Below are 14397 nucleotides of genomic sequence, written 5' to 3' on the forward strand. Positions count from 1 at the left end.
GAACCAACAGGGCCACTCCAGAACCCAACAGGGCCACTCCAGAACCAACAGGGCCACTCCAGAACCCAACAGGGCCACTCCAGAACCAACAGGGTCACTCCAGAACCCAACAGGGCCACTCCAGAACCCAACAGGGCCACTCCAGAACCAACAGGGCCACTCCAGAACTCACAGGGTCACTCCAGAACCAACAGGGCCACTCCAGAACCCAACAGGGCCACTCCAGAACCAACAGGGTCACTCCAGAACCAACAGGGCCCCTCCAGAACCCAACAGGGTCACTCCAGAACCAACAGGGCCACTCCAGAACCAACAGGGCCCTTCCAGAACCAACAGGGCCCCTCCAGAACCCAACAGGGCCACTCCAGAACTAACAGGGCCCCTCCAGAAACCAACAGGGCCACTCCAGAACCCAACAGGGCCACTCCAGAACCAACAGGGCCACTCCAGAACCAACAGGGCCACTCCAGAACCAACAGGGCCCCTCCAGAACCCACCAGGGTCCAGAACCAACAGGGCCACTCCAGAAACCAACAGGGCCACTCCAGAACCCAACAGGGTCACTCCAGAACCAACAGGGCCACTCCAGAACCAACAGGGCCACTCCAGAACCAACAGGGCCACTCCAGAACCCAACAGGGCCACTCCAGAACCAACAGGGCCACTCCAGAACCAACAGGGCCACTCCAGAACCCGACAGGGCCACTCCAGAACCAACAGGGCCACTCCAGAACCCACCAGGGTCACTCCAGAACCAACAGGGCCACTCCAGAACCAACAGGGCCCCTCCAGAACCCACCAGGGTCACTCCAGAACCAACAGGGCCACTCCAGAACCAACAGGGTCACTCCAGAACCAACAGGGCCACTCCAGAACCCAACAGGGCCACTCCAGAACCCAACAGGGCCACTCCAGAACCGGGCCACTCCAGAACCAACAGAGCAGCCAGCAGAAAGGAAGAGCCTCCTGCTGTTTGCTTCAGACTCTGATTCAGAGGATTCAGAGGATTCAGAGGATGATGAGGATGAAGAGGATAAAGAGGATGAAGAGGATAAAGAGGGGGCTAACAGTGCTCTGGGTCAGAGGATGGAGAGGATGAAGAGGATGAAGAGGATGAAGAGGATGACGATGATGAAGAGGATGAAGAGGATGGAGAGGATGGAGAGGATGAAGAGGATGAAGAGGATTAAGAGGGGGCTAACAGTGCTCTGGGTCAGAGCATGAAGAGGATGAAGATGATGAAGAGGGGCTAACAGCGCTCTGGTCCTCTACACAGAGCACAGCCAACCATTAGTCTGGTTTGTTCATACAGAATATTGAAAAAACAAGAGAAATTGAGTTCAATCAAGACGTTTTTTTTGTTCTGGAATGTACTTGAAACTAAGTACTGCGTTTGACTTTTACCTCGAAAGTGCTTGAGTTTACAAAAGGTCCTTTGTACTATATATATATATATATATATATATATATATATATATATATATATATATATATATATATATATATATATATATATATATTATTCCTAAAATTGCTGCACTTTGTTAAAAATTGCATTGATCTGTTGGTTTGTGTAGTAGCTAATAAACAAGATGTTGCTGCTTAAACGTATGTATAATGTATATTCATTGATTCACTTGTATACCAAAATCCATTTGAATAAAACATTTTAGCTTTTCGCATCAAATATTGATATGCGATTAAAATGTGATTAATTTAGATTAATTAACTATAAAGTCTTGAGTTAATTAGATAAAAAATAAAAAAAGATCATCGAGTCCAACCACTAATATAATATAAATATACGTACCACACCAGGAAGGATAACGTGATAACGAAGAGTATTAAGATGAATCCAACCGCAGTGACTCCGTAGACCCACAGCTTGAGTCGCCCGTCTGGGGAGAGAGACAACAACACGCAGGCTTTTGTTTATTGATCGTCAATATGAATGAGAAAATATGTTCATTGTTCTTACAAACCGACAGCGCACAAGGAGGAGAAGACACTGAACACCAGTTATGTGTTTTTTAGATAGATAACATTTGTATGTAGAGTAATAATTAATAATAATACATCCACAGCACTTTTAGAATAAAAAGATTGCCCCCCCCCCCCCACATTTTTTTTTATATTGATTAACAGATTTATCATTTAAAATAGTTTTGGGGGTCCTGATGTTGTCGTTTACATGTATCCCCTCCCTACTTACCAAAAAACTATATATTGTATATATTTTTGGACATAACTCAGCACGACAAACTATGGATAAAGTCCATGGGGGAGGACCTTTTTTATGACGTCACGTCATAACTCAACTCAACTGTTATCAACCTCATCATGGATATTGATTCGATGGCCCGCCAGCCAGCCATTAACTTCAAGCCAGGAGTGATGCAATGTACAGTAGCGGTCTTTCAGGGACCCCCACATTTTCAGAATACATACAGTAATATTTAGACCAAAACCTGATTTGTCAGATTACTGACAAAATAATATTGTTTTTAAGTCTGTTAAACTACCAGCCTACCGTGTTTTTGAATCTTCCAAAGACCTAGATCAGGGATCCTGACTAGGGATGTTCGATATTGGCTTTTCTACCGATATGATATCCGATATACCGATATTGTCCAACTCTTCATTTCCGATACCGATATATGCGGTAAAAAAACTGAATAATTTCAGGTAATTAACATTACATATCTCTTGTCGTGGAATTAACACAACATTATGCATACTTTTGACAATAAATAAAATAAGAATTTGTTCTTACTTGCTTGCCTGGGTAAATAAATGTAATTTTTTATTTTTTTTTAACTGATACCGATAATTTCCGATATTACATTTTAATGCCAATATCGGACATCCCTGGTGCCGACCCGATCTAAAGGCGTGCCGGTGCAGCGCCGAGTGCCTGGGTCAGTACCTGGGCCGACCGGGCGCAGGCTCCACTCGCTGAAGGAGTCCTGGACCCTCGGCGGTCCGGGTTTTAACCTCCCGTTAGCGCTGGTCTTCACGTCGGCCTTCTTGTTGCCGGCCCCCGGGGGGGTCCTGGTGCAGTAGTCCAGGAAGCCGTGCGTGGTCATCACCTCCGTGAAGCCCTGCTCACAGCCACACACGCCGCTCTGCAACGGGGAGGAGGAGGGGACACTGAATTAATGAATGAATGAATTTATACACACACACACACACACACACGATATATTACAAATACATATCTTCATGTGACAACATCATCGTGGAGATTGTGTGCATGTGCCAGGTCTCCCAAGAAGCTATTTAAAGTTATTTTTTTCTGATCACAAATATAAACAAACAAAAATATACAACGTGGATAGGCTTACACACCTACCTACTAACATACATACAACATAGATACATAAATACAGACAATTAAAATTCCTAAGTATGGATTCTATTTAGAGATATGATTTGAGCAATTCCTCTTTCAGTGGTTTCTTGAAGGTGGAGATGGATTTGGACAGTTTCAGACTCTCGTCGAGCTCGTTCCAGATCTGCGGACCCCTGCATGCTATGCTTAGGCTGAGACGGGGGGAGACCAGAGAGAGGTCGCTGGCCTCAGGCTGAGACGGGGGGGAGACCAGAGAGAGGTCGCTGGCCTCAGGCTGAGACGGGGGGAGACCAGAGAGAGGTCGCTGGCCTCAGGCTGAGACGGGGGGGAGACCAGAGAGAGGTCGCTGGCCTCAGGCTGAGACGGGGGGGAGACCAGAGAGAGGTCGCTGGCCTCAGGCTGAGACGGGGGGGAGACCAGAGAGAGGTCGCTGGCCTCAGGCTGAGACGGGGGGGAGACCAGAGAGAGGTCGCTGGCCTCAGGCTGAAACGGGGGGAGACCAGAGAGAGGTCGCTGGCCTCAGGCTGAGACGGGGGGAGACCAGAGAGAGGTCACTGGCCTCAGGCTGAGACGGGGGGAGACCAGAGAGAGGTCGCTGGCCTCAGGCTGAGACGGGGGGAGACCAGAGAGAGGTCGCTGGCCTCAGGCTGAGACGGGGGGGAGACCAGAGAGAGGTCGCTGGCATTCGTGAAGCCTGTAGCGATTGATCGCGGGATCCAAATGCAACCGCAGAGAAACACCGTCCGGCGCTAAAGGGCTCCGGGATGTATCGCGTGTCTCACTCTCACCATGTGGATTTATCGTGTCTCACTCTCACCATGTGGATTTATCGTGTCTCACTCTTATCATGTGGATTTATCGTGTGTCTCACTCTTATCATGTTGATTTATCGTGTTTCACTCTTATCATGTGGATTTATCGTGTATCTCACTCTCACCATGTGGATTTATCGTGTCTCACTCTTATCATGTGGATTTATCGTGTGTATCACTCTTATCATGTTGATTTATCGTGTCTCACTCTTATCATGTGGATTTATCGTGTCTCACTCTTATCGTGTGGATTTATCCTGTTTCTCACTCTTATCATGTGGAGTTATCGTGTCTCACTCTTATCGTGTGGATTTATCGTGTCTCACTATTATCGTGTGGATTTATCGTGTCTCACTCTTATCATGTGGATTTATCGTGTCTCACTCTTATCGTGTGGATTTATCGTGTCTCACTCTTATCATGTGGATTTATCGTGTCTCACTCTTATCGTGTGGATTTATCCGGTGTCTCACTCTTATCATGTGGAGTTATCGTATCTCACTCTTATCGTGTGGATTTATCGTGTCTCACTCTTATCGTGTGGATTTATCGTGTCTCACTCTTATCATGTGGATTTATCGTGTCTCACTCTTATCGTGTGGATTTATCATGTGTCTCACTCTTATCATGTGGAGTTATCGTGTCTCACTCTTATCGTGTGGATTTATCGTGTCTCACTCTTATCGTGTCTCACTCTTATCGTGTGTATTTATTGTGTATCACTCTTATCATGTGGATTTAGCGTGTCGCACTCTTATCATGTGGATTTATCGTGTCTCACTCTTATCATGTGGATTTATCGCGTGTCTCACTCTCACCATGTGGATTTATCGTGTCTCACTCTTATCGTGTGTATTTATCGTGTCTCACTCTTATCGTGTGGATTTATCGTGTCTCACTCTTATCATGTGGATTTATCGTAGCTCACTCTTATCATGTGGATTTATCGTGTCTCACTCTTATCATGTGGATTTATCGCGTGTCTCACTCTCACCATGTGGATTTATCATGTCTCACTCTCACCATGTGGATTTATCGTGTATCTCACTCTTATCATGTGGATTTATCGTGTCTCACTCTTATCATGTTGATTTATCGTGTATCTCACTCTTATCATGTGGATTTATCGTGTCTCACTCGTATCATGTGGATTTATCGTGTCTCACTCTTATCATGTGGATTTATCGTGTGTCTCACTCTTATCATGTGGATTTATCGTGTCTCACTCTTATCATGTGGATTTATCGCGTCTCACTCTTATCATGTGGATTTATCGTTTCTCACTCTTATCATGTGGATCTATCGTGTCTCACTCTTATCATGTGGATTTATCGTGTCTCACTCTCATCATGTGGATTTATCGTGTCTCACTCTTATCATGTGGATTTATCGTGTCTCACTCTTATCGTGTGGATTTATCTCATGTCTCACTCTTATCATGTGGATTTATCGTGTCTCACTCTTATCATGTGGATTTATCGTGTCTCACTCTTATCGTGTGGATTTATCTCATGTCTCACTCTTATCATGTGGATATATCGTGTCTCACTCTTATCATGTGGATTTATCGTGTGTCTGACTCTTATCATGTGGATTTATCGTGTCTCACTCTTATCATGTGGATTTATCGTGTCTCACTCTCATCATGTGGATTTATCGTGTCTCAGTCTTATCATGTGGATTTATCACGTGTCTCACTCTTATCATGTGGATTTATCGTGTATCTCACTCTTATCATGTGGATTTATTGTGTCTCACTATTATCATGTGGATTTATCTTGGCTCACTCTTATCATGTGGATTTATCGTGTATCACTCTTATCATGTGGATTTATCGTGTATCACTCTTATCATGTGGATTTATCGTGTCTCACTCTTATCATGTGGATTTATCGTGTCTCACTCTTATCATGTGTATTTATCGTGTCTCACTCTTATCATGTGGATTTATCGTGTCTCACTCTTATCATGTGGATTTATCGTGTCTCACTCTTATCATGTGAATTTATCGTGTCTCACTCTTATCATGTGGATTTATCGCGTCTCACTCTCACCATGTGAATTTATCGTGTCTCACTCTTATCATGTGGATATATCGCGTCTCACTTTCACCATGTGGATTTATCGTGTATCTCACTCTTATCATGTGGATTTATCGTGTCTCACTCTTATCATGTGGATGTATCGTGTCTCACTCTTATCATGTGGATTTATCATGTGTCTCACTCTTATCATGTGGATTTATCGGGTATCACTCTTATCATGTGGATTTATCGTGTCTCACTCTTATCATGTGGATTTATCGTGTCTCACTCTCACCATGTGGATTTATCATGTCTCACTCTCACCATGTGGATTTATCGTGTCTCACTCTTATCATGTGGATTTATCGTGTATCACTCTTATCATGTGGATTTATCTCATGTCTCACTCTTATCATGTGGATTCATCGCATGTCTCACTCTCACCATGTGGATTTATCGTGTCTCACTCTCACCATGTGGATTTATCGTGTCTCACTCTTATCATGTGGATGTATCGCGTCTCACTCTTATCATGTGGATTTATCGCGTGTCTCACTCTTATCATGTGGATATATCGTGTCTCACTCTCACCATGTGGATTTATCGTGTATCTCACTCTTATCGTGTGGATTTATCGTGTCTCACTCTTATCATGTGGATCTATCGCGTCTCACTCTTATCATGTGGATTTATCGTGTCTCACTCTTATCATGTGGATTTATCGTGTCTCACTCTTATCATGTGAATTTATTGTGTCTCACTCTCATCATGTGGATTTATCGTGTCTCACTCTTATCATGTGGATTTATCATGTCTCACTCTTATCGTGTGGATTTATCTCATGTCTCACTCTTATCATGTGGATTTATCGTGTCTCACTCTTATCATGTGGATTTATCGTGTCTCACTCTTATCGTGTGGATTTATCTCATGTCTCACTCTTATCATGTGGATTTATCGTGTGTCTCACTCTTATCATGTGGATTTATCGTGTCTCACTCTTATCATGTGGATTTATCGTGTCTCACTCTCATCATGTGGATGTATCGTGTCTCACTCTTATCATGTGGATTTATCGTGTCTCACTCTTATCGTGTGGATTTATCTCATGTCTCACTCTTATCATGTGGATTTATCGTGTCTCACTCTTATCGTGTGGATTTATCGTGTCTCACTCTTATCATGTGGATTTATTGTGTCTCACTCTCATCATGTGGATTTATCGTGTCTCACTCTTATCATGTGGATTTATTGTGTCTCACTCTTATCGTGTGGATTTATCTCATGTCTCACTCTTATCATGTGGATTTATCGTGTCTCACTCTTATCACGTGGATTTATCGTGTCTCACTCTTATCGTGTGGATTTATCTCATGTCTCACTCTTATCATGTGAATTTATCGTGTCTCACTCTTATCATGTGGATTTATCGTGTCTCACTCTCACCATGTGAATTTATCGTGTCTCACTCTTATCATGTGGATATATCGCGTCTCACTTTCACCATGTGGATTTATCGTGTATCTCACTCTTATCATGTGGATTTATCGTGTCTCACTCTTATCATGTGGATTTATCGTGTCTCACGCTTATCATGAGGATTTATCGCGTCTCACTCTTATCATGTGGATTTATCATGTGTCTCACTCTTATCATGTGGATTTATCGTGTCTCACTCTCACCATGTGGATTTATCATGTCTCACTCTCACCATGTGGATTTATCGTGTCTCACTCTTATCATGTGGATTTATCGTGTCTCACTCTTATCATGTGGATTTATCTCATGTCTCACTCTTATCATGTGGATTCATCGCGTGTCTCACTCTCACCATGTGGATTTATCATGTCTCACTCTCACCATGTGGATTTATCGTGTCTCACTCTTATCATGTGGATTTATCGCGTCTCACTCTTATCATGTGAATTTATCGTGTCTCACTCTTATCATGTGGATATATCGCGTCTCACTTTCACCATGTGGATTTATCGTGTATCTCACTCTTATCATGTGGATTTATCGTGTCTCACTCTTATCATGTGGATTTATCGTGTCTCACGCTTATCATGAGGATTTATCGCGTCTCACTCTTATCATGTGGATTTATCATGTGTCTCACTCTTATCATGTGGATTTATCATGTCTCACTCTCACCATGTGGATTTATCATGTCTCACTCTCACCATGTGGATTTATCGTGTATCACTCTTATCATGTGGATTTATCGTGTCTCACTCTTATCATGTGGATTTATCTCATGTCTCACTCTTATCATGTGGATTCATCGCATGTCTCACTCTCACCATGTGGATTTATCATGTCTCACTCTCACCATGTGGATTTATCGTGTCTCACTCTTATCATGTGGATTTATCGCGTCTCACTCTTATCATGTGGATTTATCGCGTGTCTCACTCTTATCATGTGGATATATCGTGTCTCACTCTCACCATGTGGATTTATCGTGTATCTCACTCTTATCGTGTGGATTTATCGTGTCTGACTCTTATCATGTGGATCTATCGCGTCTCACTCTTATCATGTGGATTTATCGTGTCTCACTCTTATCATGTGGATTTATCGTGTCTCACTCTTATCATGTGGATTTATTGTGTCTCACTCTCATCATGTGGATTTATCGTGTCTCACTCTTATCATGTGGATTTATCGTGTCTCACTCTTATCGTGTGGATTTATCTCATGTCTCACTCTTATCATGTGGATTTATCGTGTCTCACTCTTATCATGTGGATTTATCGTGTCTCACTCTTATCGTGTGGATTTATATCATGTCTCACTCTTATCATGTGGATTTATCGTGTGTCTCACTCTTATCATGTGGATTTATCGTGTCTCACTCTTATCATGTGGATTTATCGTGTCTCACTCTCATCATGTGGATTTATCGTGTCTCACTCTTATCATGTGGATTTATCGTGTCTCACTCTTATCGTGTGGATTTATCTCATGTCTCACTCTTATCATGTGGATTTATCGTGTCTCACTCTTATCGTGTGGATTTATCTCATGTCTCACTCTTATCATGTGGATATATCGTGTCTCACTCTTATCATGTGGATTTATCGTGTGTCTGACTCTTATCATGTGGATTTATCGTGTCTCACTCTTATCATGTGGATTTATCGTGTCTCACTCTCATCATGTGGATTTATCGTGTCTCAGTCTTATCATGTGGATTTATCACGTGTCTCACTCTTATCATGTGGATTTATCGTGTATCTCACTCTTATCATGTGGATTTATTGTGTCTCACTATTATCATGTGGATTTATCTTGTCTCACTCTTATCATGTGGATTTATCGTGTATCACTCTTATCATGTGGATTTATCGTGTATCACTCTTATCATGTGGATTTATCGTGTCTCACTCTTATCATGTGGATTTATCGTGTCTCACTCTTATCATGTGTATTTATCGTATCTCACTCTTATCATGTGGATTTATCGTGTCTCACTCTTATCATGTGGATTTATCGTGCCTCACTCTTATCATGTGAATTTATCGTGTCTCACTCTTATCATGTGGATTTATCGCGTCTCACTCTCACCATGTGAATTTATCGTGTCTCACTCTTATCATGTGGATATATCGCGTCTCACTTTCACCATGTGGATTTATCGTGTATCTCACTCTTATCATGTGGATTTATCGTGTCTCACTCTTATCATGTGGATTTATCGTGTCTCACGCTTATCATGAGGATTTATCGCGTCTCACTCTTATCATGTGGATTTATCATGTGTCTCACTCTTATCATGTGGATTTATCGTGTCTCACTCTCACCATGTGGATTTATCATGTCTCACTCTCACCATGTGGATTTATCGTGTCTCACTCTTATCATGTGGATTTATCGTGTCTCACTCTTATCATGTGGATTTATCTCATGTCTCACTCTTATCATGTGGATTCATCGCGTGTCTCACTCTCACCATGTGGATTTATCATGTCTCACTCTCACCATGTGGATTTATCGTGTCTCACTCTTATCATGTGGATTTATCGCGTCTCACTCTTATCATGTGGATTTATCGCGTGTCTCACTCTTATCATGTGGATATATCGTGTCTCACTCTCACCATGTGGATTTATCGTGTATCTCACTCTTATCGTGTGGATTTATCGTGTCTCACTCTTATCATGTGGATTTATCGCGTCTCACTCTCACCATGTGAATTTATCGTGTCTCACTCTTATCATGTGGATATATCGCGTCTCACTTTCACCATGTGGATTTATCGTGTATCTCACTCTTATCATGTGGATTTATCGTGTCTCACTCTTATCATGTGGATTTATCGTGTCTCACGCTTATCATGAGGATTTATCGCGTCTCACTCTTATCATGTGGATTTATCATGTGTCTCACTCTTATCATGTGGATTTATCGTGTATCACTCTCACCATGTGGATTTATCATGTCTCACTCTCACCATGTGGATTTATCGTGTCTCACTCTTATCATGTGGATTTATCGTGTCTCACTCTTATCATGTGGATTTATCTCATGTCTCACTCTTATCATGTGGATTCATCGCGTGTCTCACTCTCACCATGTGGATTTATCATGTCTCACTCTCACCATGTGGATTTATCGTGTCTCACTCTTATCATGTGGATTTATCGCGTCTCACTCTTATCATGTGGATTTATCGCGTGTCTCACTCTTATCATGTGGATATATCGTGTCTCACTCTCACCATGTGGATTTATCGTGTATCTCACTCTTATCGTGTGGATTTATCGTGTCTGACTCTTATCATGTGGATCTATCGCGTCTCACTCTTATCATGTGGATTTATCGTGTCTCACTCTTATCATGTGGATTTATCGTGTCTCACTCTTATCATGTGGATTTATTGTGTCTCACTCTCATCATGTGGATTTATCGTGTCTCACTCTTATCATGTGGATTTATCGTGTCTCACTCTTATCGTGTGGATTTATCTCATGTCTCACTCTTATCATGTGGATTTATCGTGTCTCACTCTTATCATGTGGATTTATCGTGTCTCACTCTTATCGTGTGGATTTATATCATGTCTCACTCTTATCATGTGGATTTATCGTGTGTCTCACTCTTATCATGTGGATTTATCGTGTCTCACTCTTATCATGTGGATTTATCGTGTCTCACTCTCATCATGTGGATTTATCGTGTCTCACTCTTATCATGTGGATTTATCACGTGTATCACTCTTATCATGTTGATTTATCGTGTATCTCACTCTTAGCATGTGGATTTATCGTGTATCACTCTTATCATGTGGATTTATCGTGTATCACTCTTATCATGTGGATTTATCGTGTCTCACTCTTATCATGTGGATTTATCGTCTCTCACTCTTATCATGTGGATTTATCGTGTCTCACTCTCATCATGTGGATTTATCGTGTCTCACTCTTATCATGTGGATTTATCGTGTCTCACTCTTATCGTGTGGATTTATCTCATGTCTCACTCTTATCATGTGGATTTATCGTGTCTCACTCTTATCATGTCGATTTATCGTGTCTCACTCTTATCGTGTGGATTTAGCTCATGTCTCACTCTTATCATGTGTATTTATCGTGTCTCACTCTTATCATGTGGATTTATCGTGTGTCTCACTCTTATCATGTGTATTTATCGTGTCTCACTCTTATCATGTGGATTTATCGTGTCTCACTCTTATCATGTGGATTTATCGTGTCTCACTCTCATCATGTGGATTTATCGTGTCTCACTCTTATCATGTGGATTTATCGTGTCTCGCTCTTATCATGTGGATTTATCGTGTCTCACTCTTATCATGTGGATTTATCGTGTCTCACTTTTATCATGTGGATTTATCGTGTATCACTCTTATCATGTGGATTTATCGTGTATCACTCTTATCATGTGGATTTATCGTGTCTCACTCTTATCATGTGGATTTATCGCGTCTCACTCTTATCATGAGGATTTATCGTGTCTCACTCTTATCATGTGGATGTATCGTGTCTCACTCTTATCATGTGGATTTATCGTGTCTCAATCTTATCATGTGGATTTATCGTGTCTCACTCTTATCATGTGGATTTATCGTGTATCACTCTTATCATGTGAATTTATCGTGTCTCACTCTTATCATGTGGATTTATCGCTTCTCACTCTTTTCATGTGGATTTATCGTGTCTCACTCTTATCATGTGGATTTATCGTGTCTCACTCTTATCATGTGGATTTATCGTGTCTCACTCTTATCATGTGGATTTATCGCGTCTCACTCTCACCATGTGGATTTATCGCGTCTCACTCTTATCATGTGGATTTATCATGTGTCTCACTCTTATCATGTGGATTTATCGTGTCTCACTCTTATCATGTGGATTTATCGTGTATCTCACTCTTATCATGTGGATTTATCGTGTCTCACTCTTATCATGTGGATTTATCGTGTCTCACTCTTATCATGTGGATTTATCGTGTCTCACTCTTATCATGTGGATTTATCGTGTCTCAATCTTATCATGTGGATTTATCGTGTCTCACTCTTATCATGTGGATTTATCGCGTCTCACTCTCACCATGTGGATTTATCGCGTCTCACTCTTATCATGTGGATTTATCATGTGTCTCACTCTTATCATGTGGATTTATCGTGTCTCACTCTTATCATGTGGATTTATCGTGTATCTCACTCGTATCATGTGGATTTATCGTGTCTCACTCTTATCATGTGGATTTATCGTGTCTCACTCTTATCATGTGGATTTAGCGTGTCTCACTCTTATCATGTGGATTTATCGTGTCTCACTCTCATCATGTGGATTTATCGTGTGTCACTCTTATCATGTGGATTTATCGTGTGTCACTCTTATCATGTGGATTTATCGTGTCTCACTCTTATCATGTGGATGTATCGTGTCTCACTCTCATCATGTGGATTTATCGTGTGTCACTCTTATCATGTGGATTTATCGTGTGTCACTCTTATCATGTGGATTTATCGTGTCTCACTCTTATCATGTGGATTTATCGTGTCTCACTCTTATCATGTGGATTTATCGTGTCTCACTCTTATCATGTGGATTTATCGTGTCTCACTCTTATCATGTGGATTTATCATGTGTCTCACTCTTATCATGTGGATTTATCGTGTCTCACTCTTATCATGTGGATTTATCGTGTATCTCACTCTTATCATGTGGATTTATCGTGTCTCACTCTTATCATGTGGATTTATCGTGTCTCACTCTTATCATGTGGATTTATCGTGTCTCACTCTTATCATGTGGATTTATCGTGTCTCACTCTCACCATGTGGATTTATCGTGTCTCACTCTCACCATGTGGATTTATCGTGTCTCACTCTTATCATGTGGATTTATCGTGTTTCACTCTTATCATGTGGATTTATCGTGTCTCACTCTTATCATGTGTATTTATCGTGTCTCACTCTTATCATGTGGATTTATCGTGTCTCACTATCATCATGTGGATTTATCGTGTGTCACTCTTATCATGTGGATTTATCGTGTCTCACTCTCACCATGTGGATTTATCGTGTATCACTCTTATCATGTGGATTTATCGTGTCTCACTCTTATCATGTGGATTTATCGTGTCTCACTCTTATCATGTGGATTTATAATGTCTCACTCTTATCGTGTGGATTTATCGCGTGTCTCACTCTTATCATGTGAATTTATCGTGTCTCACTCTCATCATGTGGATTTATCGTGTCTCACTCTCATCATGTGGATTTATCGTGTCTCACTCTCATCATGTAGATTTATCGTGGCTCACTCTTATCATGTGGATTTATCGTGTGTCTCACTCTTATCATGTGGATTTATCGTGTCTCACTCTTATCATATGGATTTATAATGTCTCACTCTTATCGTGTGGATTTATCGCGTGTCTCACTATTATCATGTGGATTTATCGTGTCTCACTCTCATCATGTGGATTTATCATGTCTCACTCTCATTATGTGGATTTATCATGTCTCACTCTCATCATGTGGATTTATCGTGTCTCACTCTTATCATGTGGATTTATCGTATCTCACTCTTATCATGTGGATTTATCTCATGTCTCACTCTTATCATGTGGATTTATCGTGTCTCACTCTTATCATGTGGATTTATCGTGTCTCACTCTTATCGTGTGGATTTATCTCATGGCTCACTCTTATCATGTGGATTTATCGTGTCTCACT

This window comes from Notolepis coatsorum (assembly GCF_963971535.1).
Source record: "Notolepis coatsorum genome assembly, chromosome: 5".
NCBI lineage: Eukaryota > Metazoa > Chordata > Actinopteri > Aulopiformes > Paralepididae > Notolepis > Notolepis coatsorum.